This window comes from Halichoeres trimaculatus, unplaced genomic scaffold (assembly GCF_033239565.1).
Source record: "Halichoeres trimaculatus isolate MK-OKI-2021-1 unplaced genomic scaffold, fHalTri1.1 fHalTri1_scaffold_20, whole genome shotgun sequence".
Classification (NCBI taxonomy): Eukaryota; Metazoa; Chordata; class Actinopteri; order Labriformes; family Labridae; genus Halichoeres; species Halichoeres trimaculatus.
This window is the reverse complement of record NW_027437198.1, coordinates 27480704-27491051: the sequence shown is the minus strand read 5'-3', so window position 1 is coordinate 27491051 and position 10348 is coordinate 27480704.

Sequence of the window (10348 nt, the reverse complement as noted above, 5' to 3'; positions counted from 1 at the left end):
GTGCTGATAATCTCATTGGATCACTTCGATGCTCCTCACAGGGACTTAAAGATGAAAGTCTTAAAATGACAACATAAAAGTCGTAACGTAAAAGTTATGGTTGAATAATTTCGAGGATAAATTAATAAGTTTAATTTTAAGTTGTATTAAACCTGTTTGCTTTTCCTGAAGGACAGAGTCTAAAAAGCAGCTTTTAAGAAGTTTTACTTTTATGTTAATTTCTCTGAAAGGATGAATTCTTTTATCACAGGAGCACTTTCACAATCAGCCTGAGGAAAAATGAATATTTCCAACGGCTCGCACAGAGTCCCTGCTCCTTTTCTAAAAGCTCATTTCCCGTCTTTGAGGAGGAAACAAAAACAACCGTTCTGAAGATTCGTTTTAGAGAAAACACATCGTCTCTGCAGACGTCTCATAAACTGAGTGACCATCAGTCGTCTGCTGTTGTTTTGTTCCTCGCTCTGAATCTGACAGCTCCTCTTCGACGTCTTTTATAACGGCACAAACATTTCTGACACACTCTGAAAAAATCAGTCTGCTGCAGATTCACAGATCAGATGAAATATTAACCCTGCTACAGAATCCCTCCTGTTCATCGGGGAACAAACCTACAATAACAACAAATAAAAGTTTGGTGTAGGTTTTTCTAATGTCATATTCTTCCGTTGTCTCTGATCAGAAAAATAACTCCAAACAGGCTGAAACCAGAAAGTGTGAAATACTCAGATCGACCGTGTGACTGGACTCTGAGAGGTGGAGGTTGTACACATTGTTTGTTACACACAACGCTTTTTTTGTGCTCTTGACAGGGTCAAAGGTCAATGTCAGCGTCTGAAAAGAATCACACGGCGTGCTCAGCGTGGAGAATAAGGAGGATCCTCTGTGGAGCTGTTACCTAAGAGTCAGGGAGACTGAAGGTGTGTCCCGGTTCAGGGGCTGCAGCTACAAAGGCTGGAGTTAAAGAGCGACTACATCATCAACGGCGACGTGAATAAACGACACAAAATTGTGAAAAATTTGGAGACGTCATATTCGATCTCTGCAGCTCTTCTCCTCCAAACAATGTCTTTGTAAATGTTTGTCTTTGTAGTTTGCTGGGACACAAACACATTCAATGTTGAAGGTTTTGGTGTGTGACTTGTGGGGCGTGTGACAACGAGTGTTTTGATTGGTCAGGTGTGTACTTGTAGCAAGCAAAACTTTGGAAGAATCAACCTCAGTCTGAAAAAATAAAAGCTGCAATTTTGCTCAGAGAAAGAATGTTGCTGGTGTTGCTGGTGTCGAAGCTTTCATTCACAGCTTGCAAAAAAAAAAATATTGGCGCTAACAAAAAAAAGCATCTGGTGTGCAAAGGGCTTACCACAAAGACTCCTTCAAAATTTGCCTGATGCAGCCGACGAATTCAGACAGATTCAGTGAATCCTCCTGAGCCTCACATTTCCCAGGATTCATTGCACTTGAGCGCCAAAGATGACTGACACGGCCAATACCCAGAAGTAGTCCTGTTTTATCCAGGTGTGAAGGATTTCTTACAAATGTGTGATTGTACTTGCAAAACACGAAATATTTTGCTTTACTATAGAGCAATGTGTTTTTTGAGGTTTTTTAAAATAATATTCTGAGGATTTTTTTTTTTATAAATCTTCTCATTATAGAAAAAAAGTTTTCATAAATGTAAATTCCCTGTGCGTGTATATATATATATATATATATATATATATATATATATATATATATATATATATATATAAAATGAAAAATTAATTTTTTACAGAGAACCTGAAAAATACCTTTAATCAATTTAGTAATTGAAAAAAAATAAAACTATAACAGCTTGCATTGATCTAACATCCCTCCTAGCGCTTGACAAATTTTAAAAATGTAGGTTGTTGCTGAACTCTTTCATAAAAATTGTGGTTCTATACTCTATTATTAAAAATAATAATAATAATATATATTTAAAATAATAATATTTTTTTGATAAATTATGATATTGTTATTATTTTTATTATTATTATTATTATTATTATTATTATAAGAAAAAAATAAATCATAACAATATTCACTATAATAACGACAATAATTATAATAATAATAATAAAATAATAATAATAATAATAATAATAATAATAATAATAATAATAATAATAATAATAATAATAATAAAAATATAATCCTAAAAAATAATAATAAAAACAACAACACTTAAAGAGTTAAATATTTTTAAAAAGTTATTGTGAAAAAAACCCTAATTTTAATGTAAGGTTTTGGTTTACATGTGTTTGAAATGTAATGTTAAGGCCTATTTCTCTGCCCTTTATGTACGAAAATAATAACTGATACATCCACCAGGGGGCAGCCCAGAGTCAAAAGTCTATGACAACAACAAACTAAAAGATAAACATGGCGACAGTGGACGGTGAAGTCTTGCTAATGTAGCTCTAACATTAAAAAGACAAAAACAGAGGCAGCGTTGTAGGAGGTGGTGGTGAAAAGTTGCTATGTTGTCATTTTTTTTTCGTGTCTCAGTAATCAGGAGGTAACAGCAACACTGCCCCCACAGTTTCCAGTGGTACTGCTCTGATTGGAGCATAACCATAAGCTTTCTGGGAGCATGAGGAAATACGGATGAAATGAACGCAGAGCACAGACAGAAAACTCCATCTGGATCTAGATCCGTAACTAAAGTCGAGCAGAAATGATCCTTTAGCATCCTGACCTCAGGGAGGTGAGCGGCCACTGACAGCAGCTCAATCAAACAATCAAATGATAAAACTGAGAGAATCGAACCCGCAGCGCGTCCAAGGTGAACACAAAGGGTCGGTTCAGGCACTGGTTGAGTTTCTGTCAGAGAGTAAATAACCAGAAGTGTGACTCAGCAGCAGACAGTAACAGACTCACAGGTTTTACCGACTGGATCTGAGTCATGACCAAACTCAGGAGCTGAATAGAAAGCTCTGAATGGGGAGCTGTGTGGGCGAGGAGAAACAATGAGTGAGGAGTCGTTGGGAGTAAAACACGTTGGTTTGTTTCTCATTGATGTGACTGGACTTATTTCACACTGAGGGACGCTCATTTATTCACTCACTCACACATCGCCCTCAGCCTCTCATGGAGAGATCTCTGTTAACTGACAGGAGGTGGCGTTTCCTGCTGGCTCCTGATTGGAGGAACGTGCAGGTGTGACCCTGTAACCTCCCTCCTGACGCGGCCCTCCTTGTTCCTGTGTAAAACTCAGTGGGTGTGTCAGGAGTCGTCCATCAGTAGACCTGTATCTGGTCTTGTTTTGACACCCTGGGTCCTCGTGGGAAAAGAGAAACATGTTTTTATCTTCACATTCCTCCTGACCCTGTCGCTCTGTCATCCCTCAGCGCTGACAGGTTTACAGATCCTCCTCCTGATGGAGAAAACTCATCCTCCACAATCCGCTCGTTGTTTTCTCTGCATTTCCTCTGATAATCTCTGGATTACAGCGTCAGCAGCTTCCTGTCTCGTCCTCGCGTCCTGGGGGGGGAGCAGGACCACCCTTTGTTTCAGACCTGGATGCTCCCAGCAGCCGTCGGAGCACATTGATGGATTTTGGCCCTCAGCGTACTGCAAATTAACATTCAGAAATAGGTTCGGGGTGTTGTTTCCTGTGGGCGTTTCCATGGCAACCTGAGGATGGATCACTTTGAAATAATGGCGAGAACACAGGAATTGATTTCCACAGCAAACACGGCGAGTGCTGTGACATTTCCCACAGCAGACGGGATGGATGATGTTCAAACAGGAGCACATCAGGAGGCGTCTCCTCCTCCCGTGGAGTCAGAGCTCAAAGATTTCTCCTCAGGACTCCTCCAGGGACGGCGTCTGGAGGTAGCCTCCGTCTATTGTTTCCCAGCAACAAGTTACTCAGAGGAAACTGATCTGATGAATTCACGCTCTGTGTGGATTAACAACATCGTTAATCTCCACTTAGTGTTCGTTACACACAGAGAAAACACACTACATCTCCCTGCAGATACCTCCAGACCAAAACCTGGAGACCAGAGGGAAAACAGAAAAAAACAAGAAAACAATTTATTAAAAACAACACTAACACTTTACTTAAGAGATCCGCAAACGTAGGTAATAATTAGACAACGTTTTTCTTATTTCTTTGAAATTATCCCTGAAATTTCATGAGAATCTGGTGAAAATGAGCTCATAACTTCTGTCCAGATTCTGTTTTGCAGTGCACCTGTACTCAAAGTGTCCATCACAATCAGGTAAGGCCAATTTCCAACCAAGTGTTGCCAAAACAACACTTAAAGGTAAGTTATCTGTTCATCAGCTGATCAAAAATTAAAGAGCTCAGCCTTTAAATTAAAACCAAATAGAAATTTACCATGAAGCATTTTTCATACATTAAAAATGTAGCATAAATGGCTTCACATGTTTGAAAACCAGCACAGAAAGCCCCCCTCTGAGGAAACATGGGAGAAATGAAATGGGCTAAAATGTAAATTGAGTAAATAAATAAATGGAGTAAATAAAAAGTAAAAAGTAAAATAAAATAAAAATAAGACATTAGTTAAAATCCAAATAAAATAAGTGGGTCTTGAGCCAATAAAAGATAAAATCTGCTGTAAAATGTAGATGTCATTTCCTGTCAGGTGTTCACCCTGTCATCACCTCCTGATGGCGAACGTGGTCGGATCGTTGAGCTGCATCAGCAAAACCTCTCACAACTCGCCATCTCTGCTGAGGCTGGACGCAGCCAGACGGCCATTTGGGATTTTTGGAAGATCAAATTAAGTGTCCGTCAAGGCACAAGATGATCCTGGACCCAAATGAAGTCTGTTACTGGAGCCGACTGCAGTCCAATAACCATCAGACACCGTCTGACAGAGAAGAGCTTTAAGAAGAAAACATGTCTTCAAAGGCCTCGTCTCCTTCACCGCCACAAACTCACTGTTTGGACTTTTTTAGAGAGCAGCAAACATGGGATAATGAAAGGTGAAGAAAGTTTGATTCTGAACTGTGACGTCCTGATCCCTTCAATGTTACCGCTATGACGAGGAGATCCCACTGGAAATGTTTACAAGGGGGCGCCATAAGGATGGATGTTCTATTGATAAACAAGGGGGGCATTAGCCAGTGAATTTGTTTTTTCATTATGTCAAGTTGTCTGGTAACCACTGTATCTACTGTATCTATCTATCTATCTATCTATCTATCTATCTATCTATCTATCTATCTATCTATCTATCTATCTATCTATCTATCTATCGATCTATCTATCTATCTATCTATCTATCTATCTATCTATCTATCTATCTATCTATCTATCTATCGATCTATCTATCTATCTATTGGTGTCTGGCTCTGTGGAGATGTTGCAGGGGACCTCCTTCATGACTGAGGGCCCTGGTCTGTGTGGGACTGGCTGGGTTTCTGGACTTCTTCTAGAGGAACCAGCTCACTGGTTGGACCATCCTGATGTTCCTTTGATCTAAATCATTCTGAGGACATTTGGGGACGGATGAAGAAGGACGTTAACAGAAACGTACATCAGGTCCAGACAGGGGATGATCCTCCCTATAGACATCTTCACCACTTTAAGCAACGTTCCCACAGAAACACTCGGAGCTCCTCATTAAGAAATGTTCTCATTAGTGTTCAGGACCACCCTGAGCTTTATAGACGAGCAACAAGACCAATCAATTCATGACAGAAATGAAACTTGTTTGACTCAGTGACCTCTCAACAATCAGCCCTCTGCTGCTGCTGCTGTGTGTATGAATCAAACAGTCCCTCTGTATCGATGTTTCACTGTACCAATCAATCCCAGCGTGGGCGGATGCTTTATGTGCTGCATGTGATCAGGTTTATTGGTTTCCTCCAAAGGAATCAGATTAATCAGACGCGCTCAGAGGAGAGCAGAGACGTGTTAACCTCAGGAAAGCCGCGGCTCGTCGGCTCTTGATCAGCAGACTGTTTCATTCCTCCACACCTGCTGTGCATCCACTGCTCTGACCGTAGATTCACGTCAACGCAACACATCCTGACAGGTACTAAAACATAATGTGAACAGAGCTAATCCAGGTTTTTCCCACTGAGAATTACTGAATCAACTAATTTTTCTGGTATTAAATGCGTTCGTTTTATCTCAGCAGACGTCAGAGAATCTGAGGCCTTGATTTTCTCTGATTATTCTTCACATTAAAAGTTCCCCACAAGAACAAAGTTAGAGACACACTGCGTACAGTGTGTGTGGGCAGCTGTCAAGGTTGTTTTTTTAGATTGAATCATGACTCAGTCGAGGAGGAATTAAAGTACGACTAAAACTACCTCAGTGAGACGTCCTGACATTTGAAGACAGTACGTTCAGTGAAAATAAAAGAACGATTGTTTGAAGAATGAGATAATGTCATGAAAAGAAGGTTTGAAGGTTTATAACAGAAACTTTTCGGTGGTGTTGTGGGAAAGTCTGTCCTAGTTAGGGGGTGGGCTATATGGCCCAAAATTTGTATCAGGGTAATTTTCCTTCATATTGCCATAACGGTATTATATACCTTTCCCATCAGCAGAAACACCTGCTGACATGACAGCGCCCACTCTACCTGGACGCACCGGAGCAGGCTGGCTATTTATGCCTAAACTCTGTCAAAGCTCGGCAAAACTCATATTTTTTGTTGGCACGTGTTTTATTGAAACCGAAACTAATCGGGACATTTATTGGTTTTATTAGTGCTGGGCAAGTTAACGCATTACTTTCGCGTTAACCCGTTAATCTATTAACGCCGTTGAATATTTTATCGCACATTAGTGCATGTTGCTCACGTGCTTTTATTTTGTAAATGTCTGTCGCTGACCGCTGTGGAACCGGAAGTGAAATTGGCGGAAAAACACGATGAGTAATCAAAACAAGCATGGAGAAGAGGGGCAACGCCACGGAACTTAAAGGCGCTCGCCGCTTAGTGCCAGATATAAACAAACGCAGGTAATCTGCCAGGACGAAGAGACATGATGAGAACTAGAGCCTTATTTAGCGGTGTTTTTGTGTGTTATCAGATTTTTTCAGTGGGAGTCCGTTTATTTGTGTTTTGGGTCAAGTAAAATATGGCCCCGTCTGAGTGCAGAGGAAACCTGCAGAGGAGCAGGGAGGGGGTGTTTGGTGCGAGCGCTCTGGACTTCTTCTACTGCACAAAAACACTGCTGTAGGGGTAATTTCTGCCCTAAACCTTGTGATAGGACCCAACTTGTTCCATCCCGGAGTATCACTTTAATGCCCTGACAGTGGCAATAAGCTTTAATTTTGTATTTACATTTTGTAAATTTAATTTGCACTAAATATGTGATTTAACTATTACTGTATAACGAGTACTGATTTAGTGTTTGCATGACAGATGTTATGGCACTTTCACAATGCGATTAATTATGATTAATCAGGGAAATCATGCGATTAATTACGATTAAAAATTTTAATCGTTGCCCAACCCTAGGTTTAATACAAGTAACTTTTCTCAAGTTTCATTGGCAGATTTTTTAAACTTGTTACAGCAATTCAGAACTTATTTTAGTCTTTAAATGACTTGATATCAGACATTTTTCTGGCCAGATCAAGTAAATGTGGCTCAAATTGAGTATAACAAGACTTTTTTTTTTACTGAAAATAAAACAAAAACACTTGATAAGATTTCAGTTTTTTGTTTGTGCTCAAATGAAATGCACATTTACACAATATTACTTTTCTGTGCGATAAATAATGTGGTTTGTATAAAAGCAGGCCTTACGACATGATTAGCTCCTCGCTAACACCGCATTTCAAACTCCTATAATCCACATCCACAGCCCGACTTTACTCTTTTTGTCTTTTGCATGAGGACAAATCAAATTGAAGCCTAAAAAAAGAAAGAATGAGAGGATGTGCTGTTAGATTTGAAGTGAACATGATCTCAGAGATCAATCATCAGTGGTTTGTCTAATTCATGAAAGCCGGCCCTGCAGGGAGCTCTGGGACCGAGCGTCTGATGAAACGTTGGATCAAAGAGCCATGCAGATTTCGCCTCACCGGTCACAGCTGACAAAAAAAAAAGATTGCTGATGAAATCCTGTCGTGGTCCAGGCCTCGGCCACCGGCTGTATGTCATTACCCCTCAACAACAGGTTCATGTCGGGGTGTGCTTTCTGCAGCGCTGCTTTCCCTGAGCCTTTGTCTTTTTCAGGGACAAAGAAATGTTGATGTGCAGAGTCCCTGTGAGAATAAAGCTTTCCCAGAGTGACGTCTGTTCCCGCTGCAGCCTCAGCTCTGCAGACATCCTGCAGGCGAGCACGCTGCGTGGAGCGTCGGTATCATCCAGCATCTGGAAACTCCGTCACCATCAGGACTATCAGTTTATTGATTCACAAAGTGTTTGAACACGCTGCAACAAAACACTCATTTCTTGCCCCTTACACACTTCCACCACATGCAATTTTCTTTTCCTGGACTCAGTTTGAGTCGATGACTCTGAAGCTATAATCACACAGATCCTGCAGCACGTTACCTTTGTCACAGGAAGGCCCACAGCGGGTTTTTCAATTTACTCTCATTACAGGTAGGAATTAGCTTCGATCTGAAATAATCACGCAGATCGTGAACAAATGATGCTCCACTTCAGGGGAATTCTGTGACAAACCTAATTGGCTGACTGGCTTGTTTCATCTGCGGGAAAATGGCGCGTTCATTAGCCTGAAACAGCACACAACACTTCAAACAAAACATCATTAAAACAACAGATGGAGAGCGCGCACCGTGCCCTGAATGTATGATTACTTATGCATAATTAACATGTGGGAGGAAGAGAGACGAGCTTCATCATCTGCAGGAGAATCAGCAACAGATACCTCTAACTCTGAAGAGGAGACCATGAGACTCTGAAAACACCTCAGGTTTTAATCCCAGCCCTGTAAATCATCAGATCTCTTCCTCAGAGCGATTTATTCGGGAGAGTTTCTGGACATCAGCAGCTGCTGAGAACATCATGCACCCAGAGACTCCTCTGAAGAAAATAAAGTCAGCCCTTGGCTTCAGATCAGAGTGTGCTGAAAAACTGAACTGAGTCATTATTTAAACAGTGGTGAGTCTGCAGCGCTGCAGTGGTCGAATGTGTGAACCAGAACAGATTTGCAGTGAAGAGACTGGATGTAAAGTAATGACACTGAAATGATGTGTTTTATTACTTTATACTTCTTTAAACTTTGTCTGATTTTCACTGTTCAAGTTCTAAACTCTTCAACTCCTTCAGGTAATGATTGCTATGACTTTTCTCATCTCTAGCTCTTAAACTTTTTGATTTATTCAGCCTTTTCTGACAAAATTCCCCCCATTAAAATGAATGGGAAACTTCAGCTCTTCCGCCTATATTTCCCTAAACTTTGAGATGCTATAACTTCAGCATACTTCCACTTACAGACTTCATTTTTGCTTTAAAATGTTCACAAATCTTTTGGCTATTTATTTATGATGTAACTTTTAGATATATGTTACAGTTATTGAGATTTTACAGTTTGAGCAACACAAACTTTTACAAAAATTGCTACTCTTAGAGTGCTTGACACCACCAGCCAGAGTGAAGATGTTACAACTTTCGCGAACGAACTGCCATAACTTCCAGACTATTCACTCTAGACACATAAAAATGCATTAACATGTTCCCTAGCTTCTCCTGCTTTTAATTTAAGAAGTGTATTAGCAAAATATTGTACCGTTTGGCCAAAAAAAGCCCAAATGTGAGACAAAACCTCATTTTCCCATAACCTGTTGCAATGTTAATTTTGACCTGCTTCTTCACCTCCGCGCCATTTGTAACTACATTTATAGCTCGCCGTCCTGGCCTCATTTCTGGCTCTACAGGCATAAGAAACACATCACTGTGTTCATCAGAGTCTCCAAATTCTCACGGTGTAACTTTTTTTCTGATAGCCCTCACCGTTTTGGCACAGTGGCAGGAAATTCAGACCCTTCTTTCCACTTGTTCATCCTTTGCCTCAGACAGAAGTCAAACAGCTGCAGCTCTCCAGCAGGTTACCATGGAAACCTTTCATCTCACACAGCTGTTTACACTAACTAATCAAAACATTCAGGAATAAAGACACACGTGTGTTTGCTCTTTCTGTAACTCACACACACTTGCACTTCACTTCATGTGCTAATACTCCCATCACTACTTCTTTGACGTACTCTACGTTTTCTACTATTTACACAACTTACAAACGACAGACTACTCCATCTTTCTTTCAGTTTTAGCTGATGCTCAATGAATCATGAGGAGCTTCATGTCAGAGCGTTCGTTTGCCGGGTCACTGCGACTGTGACTGTACACATGAAGTCACAGAGAGT